Here is a 21033-nt window from a genome sequence, read left to right as displayed (position 1 = left end):
CCTTACTACCCATAGGGGAATGGTCAAGCAGAAGCATCCAACAAGACAATATTGAAAATCCTAAAGAAAAAAATGAATGATGCAGGCAATGATTGGCATGTACAACTTAATCCAGCACTTTGGGCATATAGAACTAGCATCCACACACCTACAGGAGCTACACCATATTCATTGGTATATGGATCAGAAGCTATTTTACCCTTGGAGGTAGAAATTCCATCTCTTAGAGTCTCTCTAAAAGGCTTAATTTTGGATGAAGAGTATCGAGTTAACCAACTGCAAGAACTTGAACTGCTAGATGAAAGACGCCAGCGTGCCTACACTCATCTCAAACCATATCAGCAACTCATGTGCAGAAGCTACAACCACAAGGTCATTCCTCAAATTTTTAAAGTTGGTGACCTAGTACTCAAAGAAAATCCTGAAAATCAGCAAGATCGGGAAAAGAAAGGAAAATTTGAGCCTAACTGGTTAGGTCCTTATGTCATCATATTGGCCTATGGATTAGGTACTTATCAGCTAACAACCTTCGAAGGAGATGTGCTCGATGAACCAACTAACAACATCCATCTGAAGAAATACTACACTTGAGGAGTCTAATACAAAAAAAAAAACATCAAAAAATCAAGAAAAAGCAAATAAAAAGGGTACAATAAAAGCAGCTGGTGAAAACCTAGCAACAGGCACTATTGTGAGAGGACATCTCCTCTATCTATATCCCTATATCCACAGTAAAACACTATTGGCCATTGCCTGATATTTTTATCACAAAATCCATTCAGGACATACTTATTGTAGTCACTATCCTGGTTTATCCACATCTCCCTCCACCACATCTCACCATGGCTTGGTAATCACTATACATATCCACATTGAGAGGTACACTTAGCTAGGGGCAATATTCATCAAAACTTGCAGCACGTTCAAGTCATCAAAACTAGAAGCAAGCTAAGAACATCATATCTAGCAACCAAAGCTCACACAATCACAAAGCCAAACATTGATCGCTTAAACAGGATTCACAAGAGTCGATGGATGATTTTATGAAGTATTAAATGTTGCATCTTGCATAAAGTTTTACTATTTTGCACTTGAACTTTTTGAATTATTGGATACTCTGAATTTTCTCCACCATGCTTCAAAGCTAGAGAACATCAGGGGACTCCAATATTTTCTTAGTTTTCTATGTGTGAGGCGATCATCTGTACTATGTAAATACTTGTCTCGAGACATGATTCAAAGCATATCACTGAAGACATGAATCCACTTTACACATACAAATGGTTTAATCTTGTCTGTTTATACACAAGAAACACTCAGGTTGTCTTGGTTCAATTATACCTTGACCCTTGTGCTATCTTGCAAAATAAAAAATCATGTAAATTTTTCAGGTCATTATGGTTCAATTATACCATTATTCTTGTAATAAAATGCTCAATGATGATACATATATCAAAAGCAAGCAACATGTGGCTATACCGGGATGACAAATTCAAAATGAGGATGCTCAAAACCAATTAGTTGCATATCATTGTTGGCATTTTTTATGTTTATGTTGTGATTGTCATTGATGGACACACACTTGCATTGAGATCCACTTTATATGTATGAGCTAGAGCTCAACTGGTATCTGTTCCAACCGGTATGTTGTATTCTAGTCTTTAGACTATTGGTGATTTTGCAGAATATGTTTCCCGGTCTGAAGCGGCATGTCGACCCCAAGCGGTTCATAGATCTCAAGCGGTACGAGGGAGCTAAGTGGCACAACACATTCTTACCAGTCTTCATTTGTCAAACCAGCAACTGCTATTTTGTATGAACTGGTAATACTCTGTGATGAGTTACCAACCGACATTTTGTGATGAGTTACCAATCCACCGATTGTTTGATGGTGCCGACACACTGATAGTGCTTCTTGTGTCATGTTACTGAGTATGTCTAGATTCATTGAACCTAGGAAATTGTAATGTAATCCTATTGGACCGACATGAAATCAGATTCCTTTAAAAGGACATCATGTCTAGGGTTTTAGGTTGTTGTTGAAAGGGTTTATGTTGTGCTAGGGTTTAAGGTGGTTGATGAGTTATTGAAATAGTGATCTTATCTAAGAAGATCAAGTTGTAACTGAGTGAGAGATAGAGAAGACTGAAGTAATGCTAGGATGCATTGGTAGTGAGCTATACTGGATCTAACCAAGCAGTTTGTGCTATTAGATAGATCAAATACTTGTTGATTACTCACATCTTTGACAAGTCTATAGCCCTTAACCGGGTAGGCCCAAAAGCCTTTTGTAAAATTCTCTAACAAGGTGGTTCACCTCTATGAATCTAAAATCCTCTAGCAAGGTAGTCTTTAATCAGACTTATCTCCTAACAGAGATTGAGATTCCTAATAGGATCTGTTCTGGTGAAGAACATTGTAAGACCTTAACCGGTTTGACCTTAACTAGTCTGGTTTCTATTCTGCAGATAGTGACTTGTGAGTTCCATCTCACTGTGGTTTTTCCCAGTAGGATTTCCACGTCAAATATCTTGTGTTATGGTTGTATTGCTTTTGTGGGTGAATGCCTTATTTGCATTTTGGTTTGCATGTGTGTTAACCAATCTATCTATTAAACTGCTTTACCAGTTTATCTTCAAACTATTTAAGGGTTTTAGTGTAGACATTTCTGGCATACTAATTCACCCCCCCTCTTAGTATTCATCAATTGGTATTAGAGCCTACCTTTCTATAAGTTTAACCACTTGGAAAGAGATATGGGGGAATACACCTTGAGGGAACTTACTCAATGGCTCACTTAGTTTGAGCAAGCCTATGATGATCTTATGGTCAAATACAAGGCATCTCAAGCAAAAAGGAGAGAACATGCAGAGAAGCTGATGGAGCTATCTAAAAGTAGTTCTGAAGATGAAGCAAATATGGAAGCCATGATTGCAGAAGTAAATAAGCTAAATGATTCAAACTCCAATCCGAGAAAGGAGTTGGAAGGATTGACTATCTGGTTTAGTCAAGAGCTTGAGAACCAGAGGAATGCTGAAGATCTAGTAAAGGACAGAGATCATGAGATCTCCAAGTTGAAACAAGAGATTAGTGCACTGACTGCTCGCCTTCATGAGAGCATAATGGAAAAAGGAGGAGTACAAGATGAACTAAACGTAGCCATCTCTGAAAATGCAAGCCTAATGGAGACAGATACTACTATTTCCAAAGAACTCTCTGAGTCAAAGGAAATACTTGCTAAGTTCAGCAAAAGTACTGTCAAGCTAGAGCAAAAGCTTGAGTCATCTAGACCGGTAAAGAATACCAATGGACTTTGTTTCTCTGGACATGAGGAAGGAGAATCCTCAGGAACAAATGCTGAAGCATCAAAGAAGCAACCAACACTCAAAGGAAAAGGTAAGCAAAAATTCAAACCTGTTTGCTTTAACTGTCTTAAAGAAGGACACACTGCCAATGTATGTAGGAGAAAAGCCTACAATAATTTTCCATACTTTATCAACAATGTACCTAGATCCAATAAGTTCAATGCTCATTGTTATGCATGCAAAAAATTTGGGCATAGAGCATTTGAATGTAGGTCTGTGATGAACAACACTGGAAGATATCCTCAGAGGACCCAAGAAGTTGGTCCTAAACATTTTTTAAACCGGAACTACAACTGGTTTAATGTCTTCAATCATGAGTCAAGAAGCGGTGGCCATCAAGCAGCAACCAGATGGAGAGCAAACTGTTGGATTTGTCATGGACATGGTCACGCTGCTGCAAAATGCAGAAGGAAGAATGGAAACATGAACAATGGACCTTGGAGAGCACCTGGATTGGTTTGATATCATTGCAACAAACCGGGTCACATTGCAAGATTCTGCAGAAGCAGAAAGAGTATATTTGATGATATACCGGTCACTCAGGAAGGAGAAATTGATGTTGAAATAGTTCAAGCAGACATGAACAAAACCTGGAGGAAGAAACCAACAATGTTGGAAGAGGAACCGGTTTATGCACCTAGTGTGGAAATATTGGAACCGGCAAACTAAGCTTCAAAAGGACTAGGGGGAGGAAACGGCAAAATATTTTGAACCCCCGATTTACACCGGTAAAAGACCTTAACTGGTATGTGATACTTGTCGCATGGTAGAAGACCAGAAATGGTAAAAAGGCAAATTAGGGTTTACGCCCTAATAGAGGAGCATTAATGGCGGTAGGTGAGAGACATGTATACAAGCATATTTCAAATCATTTCTCACTAAATGTTTTCAAGCAAAGAAAAGGCAGTTTGAGCTGAGATTTCAAGGAATTGAATAATCTTGAAGGAGATTCAAATTCAGTTTGCAAACGGTCAAGTGGAGAACACAAAGCGGTGATTTGGCAACCGATGAAGTGTGGAGTGAAGGAGAATCAGGAAGGCCTAAATTCGCATTTTAAAGGTATTTTTCATGTTCTTGAAATACTCTACAATGGCTTCCGCATCTCATACTAGTTCTAGTACATCCATTGAGTCAAAAAGTTTCATTCAAAGGAAGTCAAAGCATAATGCCTTTCACAAGTTCTGGCTGGAGTAATAGTAGAAGAGGGAATTTCTGACTATATTGATTGCAAAATTGAAGACCTAGGGTCTTTAGCTATTCACACCCAGTTAGGTTTATTTTGTGGCAAGGACAAGAAAATCAAACCGGAATACAGTATCTTAGAGAAGAAGAAACTCCACAATGCTGTATAATTTATAGAAGACTTTATGGAGGATCATATTAGAATCATTTTGAGTAGAGTCCATGGTGACAAGATGTACCTGGAGAGGAAGCATGATATCACACCATAGGCAATTCATGCAGTCACCGGTTTCTGCAACACAGGGGAAGTGCCAACCCTAAGAACGGTAAGCAAAATGGAAATGGCCAAGCTCACCAGTTCAACAAGCGACTCACGAGGTATGACAATTAATCCTATCAAGGATGATCTGGTGAAGTATGCCTACATGGTGATAGGCTACAGAACATTCTCAGCCAGTAGGATTAATTTTGTATTTGCTGCAGTGGTAAATGCCGCTTACCGAATGATTAAAGAGGATGCATCATTTGACCTATGCACCGGTATGCAGAGGCAACTCCTGTCTAATCTGAAGTTGATTAAATAGGATAATACATTGAGATTCAAGTTCAGACAACTATTAGTTGGGTTGTTCTTCTATTTCCAAGGCTACTTTCCTGGACTAGGAGATGTCCAGTGGTCCCCTGACCAACCGGTAACCAAACAGATCAAGGAAAGCATTCAAGCTATCGGAACCGGTTACCCTGATGTACTGAACAAGTATTTTGATGAGTTTAGAAGGAAGATGAGTCAAAGGGTGAGGATCTCAGGTGATATTGTTAAGAAATATGAAGATGACATCTGTTTCACCATCCAGGTGGACAAATGCTTAATGGAGGCTGTTGAGCCTAGAATGGAAGAAGTGGAGCCAATGGGCTATGAGTTAATGTATGATACGCTGGAAGGGTATGCCTCAACCCTTATTGCCTCACCTCTTGATCCTAAGGCTAAGAGGACCAGAACCTATCTGGAGAGGATTGCATCGACCGAGGAACCCTCGGTTAAGAAAGGAAAAGAATCGGTAGCAAAGAAAGCAAAGGCAGTGCCTACAACATCGACACCGGCTACTACTGCAACTCCAAGAGTGACCAAGAGGTCACCTACAAAGAAGAAACCGGTAGTGGCACCGACAAAAGTCTTTGAATGAAAAAGGAAGACTAAGTCAAATGAACTAGACTCTGAGGAGACCGAGTCTGATGAAATGCCAAAGAAGGCCAGATAGACAAAGAAGATGAAGAAGAATGAACCGGCAACATCTACACTGGTAAATATTGATATCTCCTCATATAAACCTTTGACACATTGTCAAAGGACAGTAAAGAATATTAGGAGAAAATTACTTCATGATTTAGTAGATTACTATGATGATTTTAGTGATGAGGAGAAAGATGAAGTACTATAGGAAATTATTATTTATTTGTGTAAGAATGACCGGTCGCCATCAGAGATTAAATCTCAGACACTAGATTCATTATATAAGGCATTAGATAATAAATGGTGCATTTCCATAGAAAAAGAACAAGAGATTAGGGAGAAAGTGTTTGCACAGTACTTTCTCGACCTCTAAAACTCAGAATTATTTGATGTTTTGGACCAAAATAAAGGACTCTTCTTCACAAGGAGAAGAAGACTCTGGCTGTTAGAGGGAAGAATTGATGATGTTGAAAAACACACTCATCAACATATGAATCATGCTATTCAAGCTCACAAAGCACGAATGGTCAACCTACAAGAAGAAAAAGAATTGGTCATATCCAAACCAGATGAAGTTTTTGATGAAGAAGGAAACCCGATTGAAGAACCAATCGACACTATTGATGTTGATGCCCTGGACATAGAAGATGTCACTCAGGACATACCGTCTGAGGGAAAAGAACAGGGGCAATAGGCAGAACAGGGCAGTGAGCAAGCCGAGGATAGACAGGAAGCAGTTAAGGAATAGGAAGAGAAGAAGAAGAGGGATGAAGATGAGAAAAAGCAGAAAGAGGAAGAGAAGAGAAAAGAGGAAGAGGAGAAAAGAAAAGATGAAGAGAAAAAGAAGCAAGAAAATGAGAGGAAAAAGAAAGAAGAAGAGGATAAGGAAGAAAAGAAGAAGAAGGAAGAGGAAAAGAAGAAGAAGGAAGAGGATGATAAAGAAAAGGAAAAGTGGAAGGAAGAAGAAAAGAAGAAGAAGGAAGAGGAAGAGAAAGAAGAGAAAAAGAGGAAGGAAGCTGAGAAGAAAAAGAAAGAAGAGGAAGACAAGGAACAAGAGCAGAAGAAGGAAGCAGAGAAAAAGAAGAAGGAAGAAGAAGACAATGTAGCGGAGAAAAGCAAAGTGGACAAGGCAGCAGAAGCAATGAAGAGCACACAGATGGAGACTTCAAAGGCAACCGGGAATCAAGCCAAACTAGTTGATATCTCCAGTCCTATCGATCTCTAGTTTGCAAGTGAGTCGAAGCTTATGCAGAGCATCAAGGTTGCTCAAGAGCGCCTTGAAATCATCCGAAGGAAAAAGGAGCAAGACATAATTCAAGCAGCTATAGACACCCTTACCGGTTTGATCCCCGATACCAATCTTCCCAACACTGAATCATCACTAGCATAGCTTAAGATACTATGTACTGTAGTGGATGATCAGGTGTAGAGCCTGGAAGAAGCAGCTGAGGCAAATGTCAAGAAAGAGCATCAAAAGGCTCTTAACATTGCTCTGGTGAAGAAGTTGAATGAACTCCTGTCTGAACTCTTGAAAGACCAAAAGGATATAAGGGATGCTTTGGATGAGGGAAACCTGCTACTAAGCAAAATCTATCAACCCCATCTATTCTATGATGATGTGCTAGCCTAGAAGCAAAAGCTTCAAATGGACTTACAGTCTTACTTAAGCACATTTAAGCCACCTTATGATTCCTTTGCAACTTATGGGCAAACCATTCATCGGTTTCAAATCCAGTTAGCCAAAATGGAGCAAGAGATCAGTACACGGTCTAGGGATTTGCAGGAGCTTCAATTGGTTTTACTTCCACGTCTGCAAATTCTTTAGAAGTGTTATCTGAACCTAGATGCCTTGACAGTTACGCAGGAGATGAGCACAATTGATGCCATGGAAGAACAGGTATCCCAGATGCAAACAGAGAAATAAGTGGCCACCTCCCTACTTGAGTCTTGGTCTTTATCCATGAAACAATTTTTGTAGGACTATAAATCGGTTTTTGACAAGTATTATTCCTTGTTGTCATAAACTTTTATTATTTTTATATCAAATGGAAACAGGGTTGTTCAGCGGTACTTTGGCATTGTTGGAAAAGGGGGAGAAGTACTCTATCTATTTTGGAGAAGAATAGGGAGAAGTATTTGGCTTAAAAATTTTGATATATGTTTTGATATATGCTTTATGCTCTGATATCTCAATGTTTATGCTCTGTATGCAAAATTTCTATACATTGTATTGATTAAGGGATAGTGTATATGCTTAGGGGGAGCAATTTTGTTAATGGCATGTTGTTGTTGTAAAACACTTAAATGTCAAAATTTTATTTTCCTAAGTGTTGCCATCAATGCCAAAGGGGGAGATTTTTGGCATTTTTGATGTTTATGTTGTGATTGTCATTGATGGACACATACTTACATTGAGATACACTTTATATGTATGAGCTAGAGCTCAACCGTTATCTGTTCAAACTGGTATGTTGTATTCTAGTCTTTAGACTATTGGTGATTTTGTAGAATGTGTTTCCTGGTCTGAAGCGGCATTTCGACCCCAAGCGGTTCGTAGATCTCAAGCGGTACGAGGGAGCTAAGCGGCACAACACATTCTTACTAGTCTTCATTTGCAAACCGGCAACTGGTATTTTGTATGAACCGGTAATACTCTGTGATGAGTTACGAACTGACATTTTGTGATGAGTTACCAATCCACCGATTGTTTGACAGTGCCGACACACTAACGGTGCTTCTTGTGTCGTGTTACTGAGTATGTCTAGATTCATTGAACCTAGGAAATTGTAATGTAATCCTATTAGACTGACATGAAATTAGATTCCTTTAAAAGGACATCATGTCTAGGGTTTTAGGTTGTTTTTGAAAGGGTTTATGTTGTGCTAGGGTTTAAGGTGGTTGATGAGTTATTGAAAGAGTGATCTTATCTGAGAAGATCAAGTTGTAACTGAGTGAGAGATAAAGAAGACTGAAGTAATGCTGGGATGCATTAGCAGTGAGCTATACTGGATCTAACCAAGCAGTTGGTGCTATTAGATAGATCAAACACTTGTTGATTACTCACATCTTTGACAAGTCTATAGTCCTTAACCAGGTAGGCCCAAAAGCCTTTTGTAAAATCCTCTAACAAGGTTGTTCACCTCTGTGAATCTAAAATCCTCTAGCAAGGTAGTCTTTAATCAGACTTATCTCCTAACAAAGATTGAGATTCCTAATAGTATCTGTTCTGGTGAAGAACATTGTAAGACCTTAATCGGTCTGACCTTAACCGGTCTGGTTTCTATTCTGCAGATAGTGACTTGTGAGTTCCATCTCACCGTGGTTTTTCCCAGTTGGGTTTCCACGTCAAATATCTTGTGTTATGATTGTATTTCTTTTGTGGGTGAATGCCTTATTTGAATTTTGGTTTGCATGTCTGTTAACCAGTCTATCTATTAAACTACTTTATCGGTTTATCTTCATACTATTTAAGGGTTTTAGTGCAGAGATTTCTGGCATACTAATTCACCCCCCCTCTTAGTATTCATCAATCATTTTACAATTAGTTGCATATCATTTTACAATTAGTTGCATATCATTTTATAATTAGTTGCATATCATATCATACATCTCATAGAATATCCTAGAAAGGATATCATATCATACATCTCATTTTCAAGATACATCTCACAACATATCATATCATACATCTCATTTTCAAGATACATCTCACAACATCATGCATTATCACATCAGATTCATCAAATATCGCATCACATACATCTATCTAAGCATTGCATCATCATAGAATAAACAAAAGCATATATAACGCATCATCCATAACACATCACATAAAGTTCAAAGAAAATGGTGTCATATATATCTCGACAAATGATCAATATACAAAATATGTCATGTCTGCACCAAGTACAATACAATAATCAAAATACAATGGAGACAATGTCTCTCACGTATGACTATCTCCTAAGGGAGATGGTCTCGCTGCAAATGTCCTAGTACCTGGATCTCCAGGTGGATCCTATCTATGAGGCCCTGTCACTCCTCTACTCTCCGTGCTCGACCCTGTCTTTCGGGATCGACTGGATCTTGACTGAGTGAAACTTTGCACTCGGTGCTCCTTGGGCACCGCATCCTCGTAATTTCTCCTGTAATACTCTTCCTCCTTAGCTCTCAAAGCCAGCTCCCTCAAGGTGTCTCTCATCGGGCCACCTGTGGCCGCTCTCTCCAACACCTCTACTCGAGCCTCAGCTCGACCCAATCGCTCCAAAGTAGTATCCCACTCTATGGTCAGTTGTGTAATCTGATGCTGATGCGCCAACATCTATGCCTGCAAATGCTGCACTGACAACTGCAACAGTCTAATCTGTGCATCCTCCACATGTGTAGGAATCCACATCTGCAAGGGTACCTGTGAAGGGGTACCCCCTATCCCCCTACCTGTCCTTGGTACTGGTGGAGGCACCACATCTGACCTCCTCCTCTGGGCCAGTCGTCGCACATCCTCATACCCTCCCACCACCACTATCACCTCCCCAACTTGCTCCTCCCCTCTAGCTCTAATCGCCAAACCTCCTCTCCCTCTATCTACTGCCACCCGCTGAACAACTCCCTCTCCCCGTATCCCCTATCTCCACCCCTATCTCCTCTCCTCCCCAACTCCAATCTCCCTCTAACTTCTCACTGACCTCGGCCACCTCCTCCACCATCTCTGCCATCCCCTCCTCCTCCATCGCTGCCTCCCTCATCTACCTCCTCCTCATCATCAAATGCGAGAATCATCTCAGCTGGATCAGATATCCTAGCCACTGCACGTACTGCGAATAGTGCTACAAACTCATCAGTCATCCCTGCATCCACAATCTTAGGGGCATAATCCCAAATCTGGCTAGCTAAGTGAAAGAACTCCTCCACTGCCATCGTGCTGTCAATCGTAGGCCCCCAATCTGGGATGTCCTGTCTCTGTCGAGCATAAAAGCATGCTCCCTGTGGTATCCCTTGCTGTTGACCATACTACCGCAATACCCGACCATGCAAAAACCTCTCTATCACAAAGGGCATCTGCCCTATCTGATACCTAGAACTGAAAACGTGAGGCATCTCCATCCCATCCGTAGCCCATACCTCACAACCTGTATATGGTCGCCAGACAACCGTATCAATATCAGCCATCACTCTCCAATGCTCTAGTTTGCCCATCTTACGCTGGACAACTATCCCTCTATATCCATATGCGTACGCACCTCCAACAGGCCTATCTCTATCTACCAGTGGCTTAGCTATGGGGATATGCTCCCACGCCCATACCTATAGCAGTGTCACTCCAGCTGATAAACTGTTGTATCCCAAGTACACTACCTCATGCAAATCCCTGTATAAATGAGCCAACATCACTGACCCCCATGCAAACCGATGACCCTACGTCACCATGTCCTCCAACACCAATCCCCATCCCACTGACAGTCCCTTTGACCTTTGGTCGGGACATAAGAATCCACCTATAAAACCTGCTAGAACTGATGGTAGGGGTGCGTAATCCAAATCCAAAAACTCCTACTAGGGGATCTCATACCCGCAAATAGTGTCATCCTAGAAGATCCGATGAAGATCCTTAGTCCCACCCTCCTTCGTCTACTCGTAGGGTAGCAAGGCACCTACCACAGGAATCCGCAGAATCTGATAGAAATCCTCCGGGATCACTGTCATCTCACCTGTAGCCAAATGAAAGGTGTTCGTATCACTATGCCACCTCTCTGCCAATGCTGTCGATAAACCCTAGTTTATGATAAACTGAGGCATGTCTAACAAAGAGGTCAGACCACATCTATCAATAATTTCTCTGTCTCCCTGTGTCAATCATGGTATCAAGGACCACATTCTCGTAAATCTCTCACACGACTGCACTACTCCAAGATGCTCCTGTAAAAAACAATGCAAGTCCAATATCATTTCCCTCATCAATACATGGATATCAAAATCAAAATCATCTCACAAACTTGAAAACTTTGAACAAATCTAAATCAAGTTTCACATAATATCAATCCATCAAATCATATCAACTTGTAATACAACTCAAGTTTCAAATCATATCAACTTGTAATGCAACTCAAGTTCCACAAACATATCAACTTGTAAAACAACTCAAGTTCCATATCAACTTGTAACACAACTCAAGTTCCACAATCAATGCAGCTTGTAACACAACTCAAGCTCCGCAATTCATATCAAACACATTCGTATCCAAAGCTTGAAAACTTTGAACAAATTTAAATCAAGTTCCACATCATATCAAAATCAAAATCATATCCAAAATTTTAAAACTTTGAACAAATTTAAATCAAGTTCCACATCATATCAAAATCAAAATCATCCAAACAACTTGAAAACTTTGAACAAATTTAAATCAAGTTCCACATCATATCAAAATCAAAATCATCTCAACAACTTGAAAACTTTGAACAAATTTAAATCAAGTTCCACACCATATCAAAATAAAATCCAATCTATATCAACTTGAAACATCACAAATCAAATCAAGTTATCTCAGAACTCATATTGGACACACTTATCACATCACTGACAGTAGACACGAAGACTGGCAAAATCACACTTATCCCGACAGAACTGGCATCAACAAACTCATTTTCTTCATTTAAAAATCCAACTATACCAAAAAAATTTCTTATGCGCTAAGCTACTTCTCATGCGCTAAGCTACTTCTCATGCGCTAACATGTTTTCTCCACGTGCTATCCAATTCACCCTATGCGCTAGCCGAACCCTACGCACTACACTTTTCTTCGAATACATCTTCTAAACTACCCTACGTGCTACAAAAACCCTATGCACTATTCTATCATCTCCAGGTGCTATGCTCCTAAACCTATGTGCTAGGTCACACCTACGCGCTATCTAGACCTACCCATGTGATCCCCTAGAAGCCCTATGCGCTGAACGTTTTCTATGCGCTACTTGTTTTACCCTAGGTGCTACCCTGTGCCACCAGTGCACTAACCTAATTCTATGCGCTACCCTAACCTAATGATGTGCTAGCCTAAAATTTTTAGACACTACCCTCTCTTATCTAACCCTACGCACTACAAAATTTTTCGTATGCGGTACCCTTTCGACCTGACGCACTAAAACGTAAAAATCTGCATGAAAAATTCAAAAAAATGACCAAAAATGACAAAATCAAAAATCAAATAGGGGTCAAAAAGGTTGACTTACTGGTGGTCCATATGCGACAAGCCTCCGATACCTCCTAATGCACTCAAATCGTTGGGAAGAATACGGAATCAGCATGTTGACTTCTCTCCAAATGTCACTCTCTCCAAGGTCAACAAGCACAAATGAGATAAAAGAAATCACTTTTTCCCTTTATATAGGGTAAATCAAAATTAGGTTTACATGGAGGGACGCGTAAAATTGCTCGCGGTATCTCCTACAACCCTACCAAATGGCAATATCGGGAGATAAATGAAATTACCACATTCAACATAGAAGAAATTGTACAATACAATGAAATTTATCAAATTTATCTAAATCAAATCAAATTTTCAAAATTTTTGATTCATCTCCTGAGGGGGCATTATCAACATCGTTTATCAAATCTAGGGCATGACATGAACATCTCGACAAGACATCACACTGATCACAACCAAATCATGACGACACATCATTTTCTTTGAACTAACATGTGCACACATGTCACTTCAAAGAGGGGCAAAATGTAGACGTATTAAAATGACCATATTCCCAAATGAATATTTTATGTTCATTCCTTTATTTAATTAAGTAAATTATTCAATTTATTTAGTTAAATTCACTAAAACCTTCTGCATTATTTAATTTAATCATTTTATTTAATTAAATCCCTTTCTCTCTACTTTTAATTAAATAGTTTACCCCAAATTGAATAAATCTAATTTATTCAAATTCCCAAATAACAACCAAATTGAAATAAATTAATTTTATTTTAATTAAATTCTATTTTCCCTCACCCACTTGTATTTTCCTGCATCTCCCACTTGCATCCTAAACCCCTTCCTAAATTCTTCTAGATCCATCTAATCCTAATTAAATTAGCCCAAACCCATCCATTATCCCTTTTCCCTAAATTTGAGGAGGTCACTTATAAAATTTGGAGTAAAGTCTTCAAAATGAATTAAAGCCACTTTATCCATTCAACAAGATAACTTGTTGAATGCCCCCAAATTTGGAAGGACTCTTACAAATTTGTCCCCAAAGTCTTCAAACCATTAATGGTTAACTAACCCTTAGTGGCATGGTTAGAGACTTTTTGACTAACTTAACCTCCATCTAACCGAAGGGTCTCATCAAGCATTTATTGCTTTGACCATGGTTATCCCTTTAACCATTGCACAAGAGTTTACCCCTTGGGTAAAAGCTTTATGCAATGGATAATTTTAACCTAACCTTAACCCTTACCTCCTAGGGTAACCATGAGGTCTTCTCATGCATTTAATGCTTCCTACCTCTCCTCTCAACCAGCCTCTTGTTGACAATTGTCACCATTTCATTGGTAAAAATTGAAAAGATGGATTGACAACTTTCAATCTTGACCCTTGATTAACTCTTTCAATCCTGGCCATCCATTGCCCTATTTTTTCTATAAATAGAGCTCTCCTTCCTCCATTTGAAGAATCCAAGTTTCATGCATCTAATCTATAGTCATTTCAATCTAGCATTTAACCTCTCTTTGAATAGGAATCATCTTAATAAGCATTTTAAAAGCATTTCCATTATCATAGAAAATTCATGTTAGACTAGTATATCATGTTAGGATACATTTTACTAATACATTTATCTTATCATCATATTCCATGCTAGTTTAATTCATATTATATTTAACATCATGCATAACTAGGATGCATTTTTATGTTAAAATCAATCAAAAGCATCCCTTGTTCTTGCATTTGTCATCCCTAAACCACTCTGCTAAGTGATATGAGAGCAAAGGCATTGGTTTGAGGGACCTTGTGAGATAGAGAACCATGGAACCAACCTTGGGAAGTTGAGTCATCCTTCATGACTCCATAACTTGCACCAAGAAGTCCCGTGGGTGTGTGAGCAAGCCTCTTTGAGCTCCACTTTTCACATTTTGAGTTTCATTTAACCCACTTTTCCCTCATACACCTACTATTTATTCAAGCTTCAAGTTAGTGTTGTACTACTAGTTGCGATCACTAAATCATCCCATGATTCTAGCAAAGAACACAACAAAGCAGTACATGTATTGACAAGTTCATAGATATAACTTAATGTGTGGGGGAAAAAGCGAGACTAGGTTATCATGACCTAATCCTACCTTTTGTCACACATTACGGAATACGAAAGAGCCTAGAGGTATCACACAATTGGCTACTTCTTTTTGTGAAAGAGAGAGCCATGGGCTACCTATTAGGGTTTCTATTCCTTTGTTGTAATTGAAAGGTAAGATTATGCAAGTTCAATTCCTAACCCTAGAATGCAAGTATGAACTAATAACAAGATTGCAGAATTGAACTTAAACAAGGGAAAGCTGTAAGTACAAGGATAAGACAAGAATGAAAATCTGTACCTGGAGTCAAAATCTGAGTCGAAATGTTCGGGATGGGGGCACGGGCGCCACTGTCCTAATTCTGCACCTGAAACTGCACCTGAAACCACTGTTTTTGCACTCTGGAAACTGTCTGAAATGCTGTCTGTCAGGAGGACCAGGGTGCCCAGCGCCTCTGTCTGAGGGACCAGGGTGCCTAGCGCCCCTGTCCTAGCAGGACCAGGGTGCCCCACGCCCCTGTCCTGGTGTTCTGCTCTGCAATTTGATGCAGAGTGCTGTCTCGACCTGTTCTCTCTGGATCTGTATCCCGCGGCGTCGTCCGAGTCTCGAAACCTGCACTTGTATCTGAAAAAGGGTGTATGGGAAGCTATATAGGGTTTTGCCTTAGTCAAACCCCCGCTTCGGTGATTTCCACCTCCACGAATAGCCAAGTTGTTTTGTAAAATGTATTGTGTGTGCAGACCTAGTGTGTGTGCAAGGTCCTAAAATGCAAGAAAGCAAACTAGAGCAACCTAGAAAGTAAACCCTAATTGCTTGTAAATGATAATGTAAATGCTCTAAATCAAGATGCAAAGTGATCTAAAGCATGAATAAATGAGATATTGAAGCTTATGCAAAGACATGAAAACAACATGAAATCATACCCAACCCCCAAGGGAGGAGTACAAGCCAATCTTCAGTCGGTAATCTCCTATTGTTCTTCAATGTCTTCCAAGCCCTAAATGAATGAATGGAATTGATAAATGCTTGATAGAGGGATGTTGAATGTTGTTGAAGTCTTCAAAGATCTGCTCTTTTGCTGCATATGAGGTTCCTGAAAACAAAAATGAGATCGGATCCCTTCAAATGAAGAAAGAGAGCTCTTATGTATGAAACCCTAGGTTTTAATTCCAATTTTTGGCCGACCTAGAGATTGAATATCCCACCAATTTCTTGGGGTTAAGCTTTATTTTATGATTGGATCACGCTCCTAAAATTTGGGGAAAAATGTCCGGGACCGTGTGCACTCCGGGCGCCACGGTCCCGACAACTTTTCACCAAATTTTCAGGGCCGTCAGATATGATGATTTTAGAGAGAATCCCAAAGTTACAGGTGATTTCGAGATGTTTTGACCCCCGAAATCAAGCCCCCAAGCTCAGAATAGGGCCTAATTAGGGTTTTTGATTAAGTAGTGTATTGGAAGAATAAAATGAAAGGGGCATGCTTTAATGAAAGGGCCTGACTTTATGATGTGGAAAATGATGACATAGAACCTTTAGACCTAATTAATTTGATTAATTAAGTGCTAAAGGGGAAATGAAATGTAAAATGCAACTGCGCCAAGGCGGGTGCTAAACTAGGTGTTAAATTGTACTACTTTAGCAAGTGCGTACAATTTATGATGTTACATTTAGCCCCCACTTTAGCGGTCATATGAGTACTACGTGCATATGCAAGCTAAAGTACAGAAAAGTAAACATTATTTGAAAAAGGATATATCCATAAGTTGTCGGACGAAGCCCCCAGCGGTATCTGCAGTACACAGTTAGGAACTGCACCCTACAAAACACATGTTAGATCACAAAATCACCTAATGCTTACTAAGGAAAGTGATGAAATTTGTGAGTAGCTATATGCCCCCCCCTGTTTCGACTTGCTTATTAGGGAGGTGAAACAGGGTAGCATGTTTACTTACGACAAATTGTGTAAGAGAGTATTGATGAGGGATGTTCACTAAAAGGCTTCATCAGAGCACTTTTTGGAACATCCCGAGAGTAGGGGAACGAAAATACGATTCCTACGCAACAAACGGTTCGAAAATCGCATCTCCCAAACTCAAGTTATGATGAAATGAGTGGAGGAAAATTAGGGTTTTGAAAGTAAATGTAAAGGAATGAACATATATACCTTGAAAGAGACATTTGCATTTGTCACTTTGTTAATTCTGAGTATTGTTCATTGTAGTGGAGCCCACATAGCCATCATCATGCCTTCACGATGATCGGAGCGTCCCACGAGGATTGAGATCATGCGACAGGCCGTGATCGACGACGAGCCACTGGACGATGTGAGTTGACTGAACGTTGACTTTTGATTTTCTGCATTTGACTTTCTGTGATCGTTTGCGGGCCCTGGCACCCGACCGTGGGGCGCCATGGTCCCTTCAGGGTGCCATGGTCCCCTCAGGGCGCCATGGTCCCCTCAGGGCGCCATGGTCCCTGACAAGGCACCATGGCCCCAATCAGGACTTGGCGAGAGATGCCAGGGTTAGCATACAATGTTCGACAGTTTTGCATGAATGATTTTTGATGATTGAGTACTGATTATAGTTATGTTTTTGTGATGCAGGGTCTCCCGTATATGAGAGAGCACACGGCGGACAGATTCTACGCAGTTTGCGAGATCAGATTCCCCGACTCACTCAGGCAGAGAGAGACACATTGTCGATAGTAGGTTTGTGGTCTATGATTCTTATGCCAGCCATCCGATTTCATCCCGCGATGCTGATGGCATTCATGGAACGGTGGGATCCTGACACATGCACGTTCCAGCTTCCAGTAGGGGAGATGACGGTGACACTTGAGGATGTGTACCGCATTCTTCGCCTACCGATCAGAGGAGCTACTGTGACATATGCGACCGATCGGTCAGTAGAGGATCATCAGAGGGAGCAGGTATATTGCATAGGGAGAGTCATGCCGAGTGAGATGAGAGGTTGTATCATGGTCAGCTGGCTCTTACATCCTAAAGGAGAGGTTCCCCTCATGAGACGTCTTATGATAGCCATCATTGTACTAGCTGTCTGCCCTAATGGGCGAGGTACACACATGCATGGGGGTCTCACGTGGTGCATCAGGGCTATGGAGAGACACAGGAGAGTATATGCCTGGGGTCGGAGTATGCTTGCACATCTCTATCACGACCTCGAGGAGTATGTTTTCGGACAGGGTTGCAGCTTGATGACATGCACACTTCTGCAGGTGTGGATATTTGAGCACTTTACATGCACCAGGCCTGTCGGCTATCCGATGAGTACGGCTAGCAAGCGACCTAGGGTATTTGCTTATCCACTTACCAGTGAGTGGAGATTTGGAGATCTATTGTATTGGAGAGTGATAGTTGACAGATTGACAGCCGAGGTGACCGTGTGGAGACCATATCTGCGGATGCATAGATGGGATGGGATGGAGAGACAGTTAGCATGCCTACAGAGGAACCGCCTACTGAGAGGATGATATCCACACATCATAGTCCCATTCTACTTCGATCGAGTACGGAGGCAGTTCGGGCTAGAGCAGTGTGTCCCAGCCGATGTGCCCATCTACACTCGACACTCACGAGTCCTTCCAAGACCCAGAGCAGTAGCGAGACCGACGATAGATGATATCGAGATCACAGATATAGAGGGGTCCGATCAGGATGTGGTCACTGATTATGCTGCAGACCTCGGGGCACAACGTAGGTATCATTCCTGGTTTGTGAGATCATACCCAGGGCCTATCTTTCCACCAGATCACCCGATAGGCCATCCAGGTCCATGGAGGCATGGAGACCGAGATGAGGATCAGGGATCCAGGTCAGAGGAGACAGAGGAGGGAGAGGGCCATGAGGAGGCAGGAGCTCCTGATCCGCCTATAGGAGATCAGCCTAGTGCCGAGGAGGAGGAAAAGGATGACGATGAGGAGAACGAGGATGCAGATGAGGATGAGGATGACAAGGAGGATGAGGATAGAGAGGAGGAGGAGGAGAGAGACGATGAGGAGGAGTCAGATGCAACTCCTCACCATTCAGGGGATGATACCGTAGCCTTAGATCCTCCCGTTATTCCCCAAGAGGGGGAACACGAGGCACTACAAAGACCTGCACCTATCGCGCACAGATCGTTCGAGCGTGGGGAGCCTAGTAGTTCCCAGTCACAGATGCTACCATATCATGATCCCTACTGGCGTGAGGGAGATCCAGGTATAGTAGGTTTATATTGATTGATTGATGTTTTGATGATATAAAATGGTACTAACACAAAATCTGTTCTACTACTACAGCTAATGTGCAGGAGTGGCGCTCCTTGATCCAGCAAGCAGTGACAGATATCTCTACGACAGCGCAGATCCCTAGTTCCTCACAGGTTGCTTATAGACCTCAAGGGAACGCGGGTCGGCATGATGATTTGTTTTCCCCATTTCGAGTACAGGTAGAGATATGGAGGGAGAGAGAGCGGGCTCTATCAGAGGACCTTCAGCGAGCACAGCGTGATCTAGCAGCAGCTCAGGCCGAGGCTACCTCGTATCGCGCTATCCTTATGGATAGGGATCGTAGGAGTTCCTCTCGGAGCCATTCACGATCTATATCACGGTATACCCCCATGGGTCCACCTGCACGGCCGGATCAGGAGGGAGCATCTAGTCGTCACTCTCCAGCCACCAGCCCTAGGGATAGGAGATGATTTTATGATGTAGGGTAGGTCACATTTTGGATGTGTAGTGACCTACCTTTGTATATTGATCCACACACACACACACACACACACACACACACACACACACGCACACACACACACACACACACACACACACACACACACACACATATATATATATATATATATACATGCTTCTTTGTTTCAAACGTGTTATCTTTAATGCCTAAACAATGTGTATTGTGATTAAAGTTAATACATTTGGTAGATGTACATGTATGTTCTGAATTTAATTTCCATGTGATTGATTTCTCAATGCTCCATGATTAAATTGATACATGTGTGACTTAATTAAAATATTTAATCAAGTACTACATTGATGATAAGGAAGAAAGTATGTATTAAGCCTACGAATCATATAACCAATGTGATTTAATTTGAATTTAAACACAACATGACATGATTCAACTTAACACATAAAAACATTGTATAATATGTCAACATAATGAAAATGTAAATCTTTTGTAATTTACATAAATGAATTCAAGACAAACCATAAAGTAAAGACACATGCTTGTCAGGGACGAAGCAATATAGATTAAACAAAACATCATTTAATTCTACTTGCTCTAACAAAGATATGTTAACATATTATCCAATTTTGAAGAAGTGAGAAAGGAAATAGATAAATGATAAGGAATGAGGCATTAAGCATAGTATCTACGCAAGTGCATAGCGTTTATAGGGTCTTTAAGAGGCGTACCGTCTACATCCGCTATTTTGTAAGCACCTGATCCATAATCTTCAATAACGATATACGGTCCAAGCCAATTAGGACTGAATTTTCCCTTTTCTTCAAGTAAGGCATTCACATTGCGCTGATTCTCATAGAGCACTAAGTCACCCACTGAGAAGGAACGTTGAATAACCTTATCATTATAGTTTCGTTGTAGAGTTTTGTGATACGCTTGAATATGCTCAAGAGCATTTATACACTGTTCATCAAGCATCTCAAGCTGTTGAAGTCTTTGTTCTCTATAGGAGTCATCATCTATTATACCTTTGAGAGAAACTCTAAGTGATGGAATCTCTAATTCTAAAGGCATAATAGCATCAGCACCATAAACAAGATTATAAGGAGTAGTTCCTGTGGCAATTCGTACACTCGTTCGGTAGGCCCAAAGAGCATAGATTAGCTGAGTACTCCAATCCTTACCATGCTTATTCACGGTTTTGCGAAGAATTTGTTCGATTATTTTATTGGATGATTCGGCTTGACCATTTGATTGAGGATAGTATG

The sequence above is a fragment of the Cryptomeria japonica genome, chromosome 5 (assembly GCF_030272615.1).
Source record: "Cryptomeria japonica chromosome 5, Sugi_1.0, whole genome shotgun sequence".
NCBI classification, from domain to species: domain Eukaryota; kingdom Viridiplantae; phylum Streptophyta; class Pinopsida; order Cupressales; family Cupressaceae; genus Cryptomeria; species Cryptomeria japonica.
Note: the sequence above shows the minus strand (reverse complement) of the source record.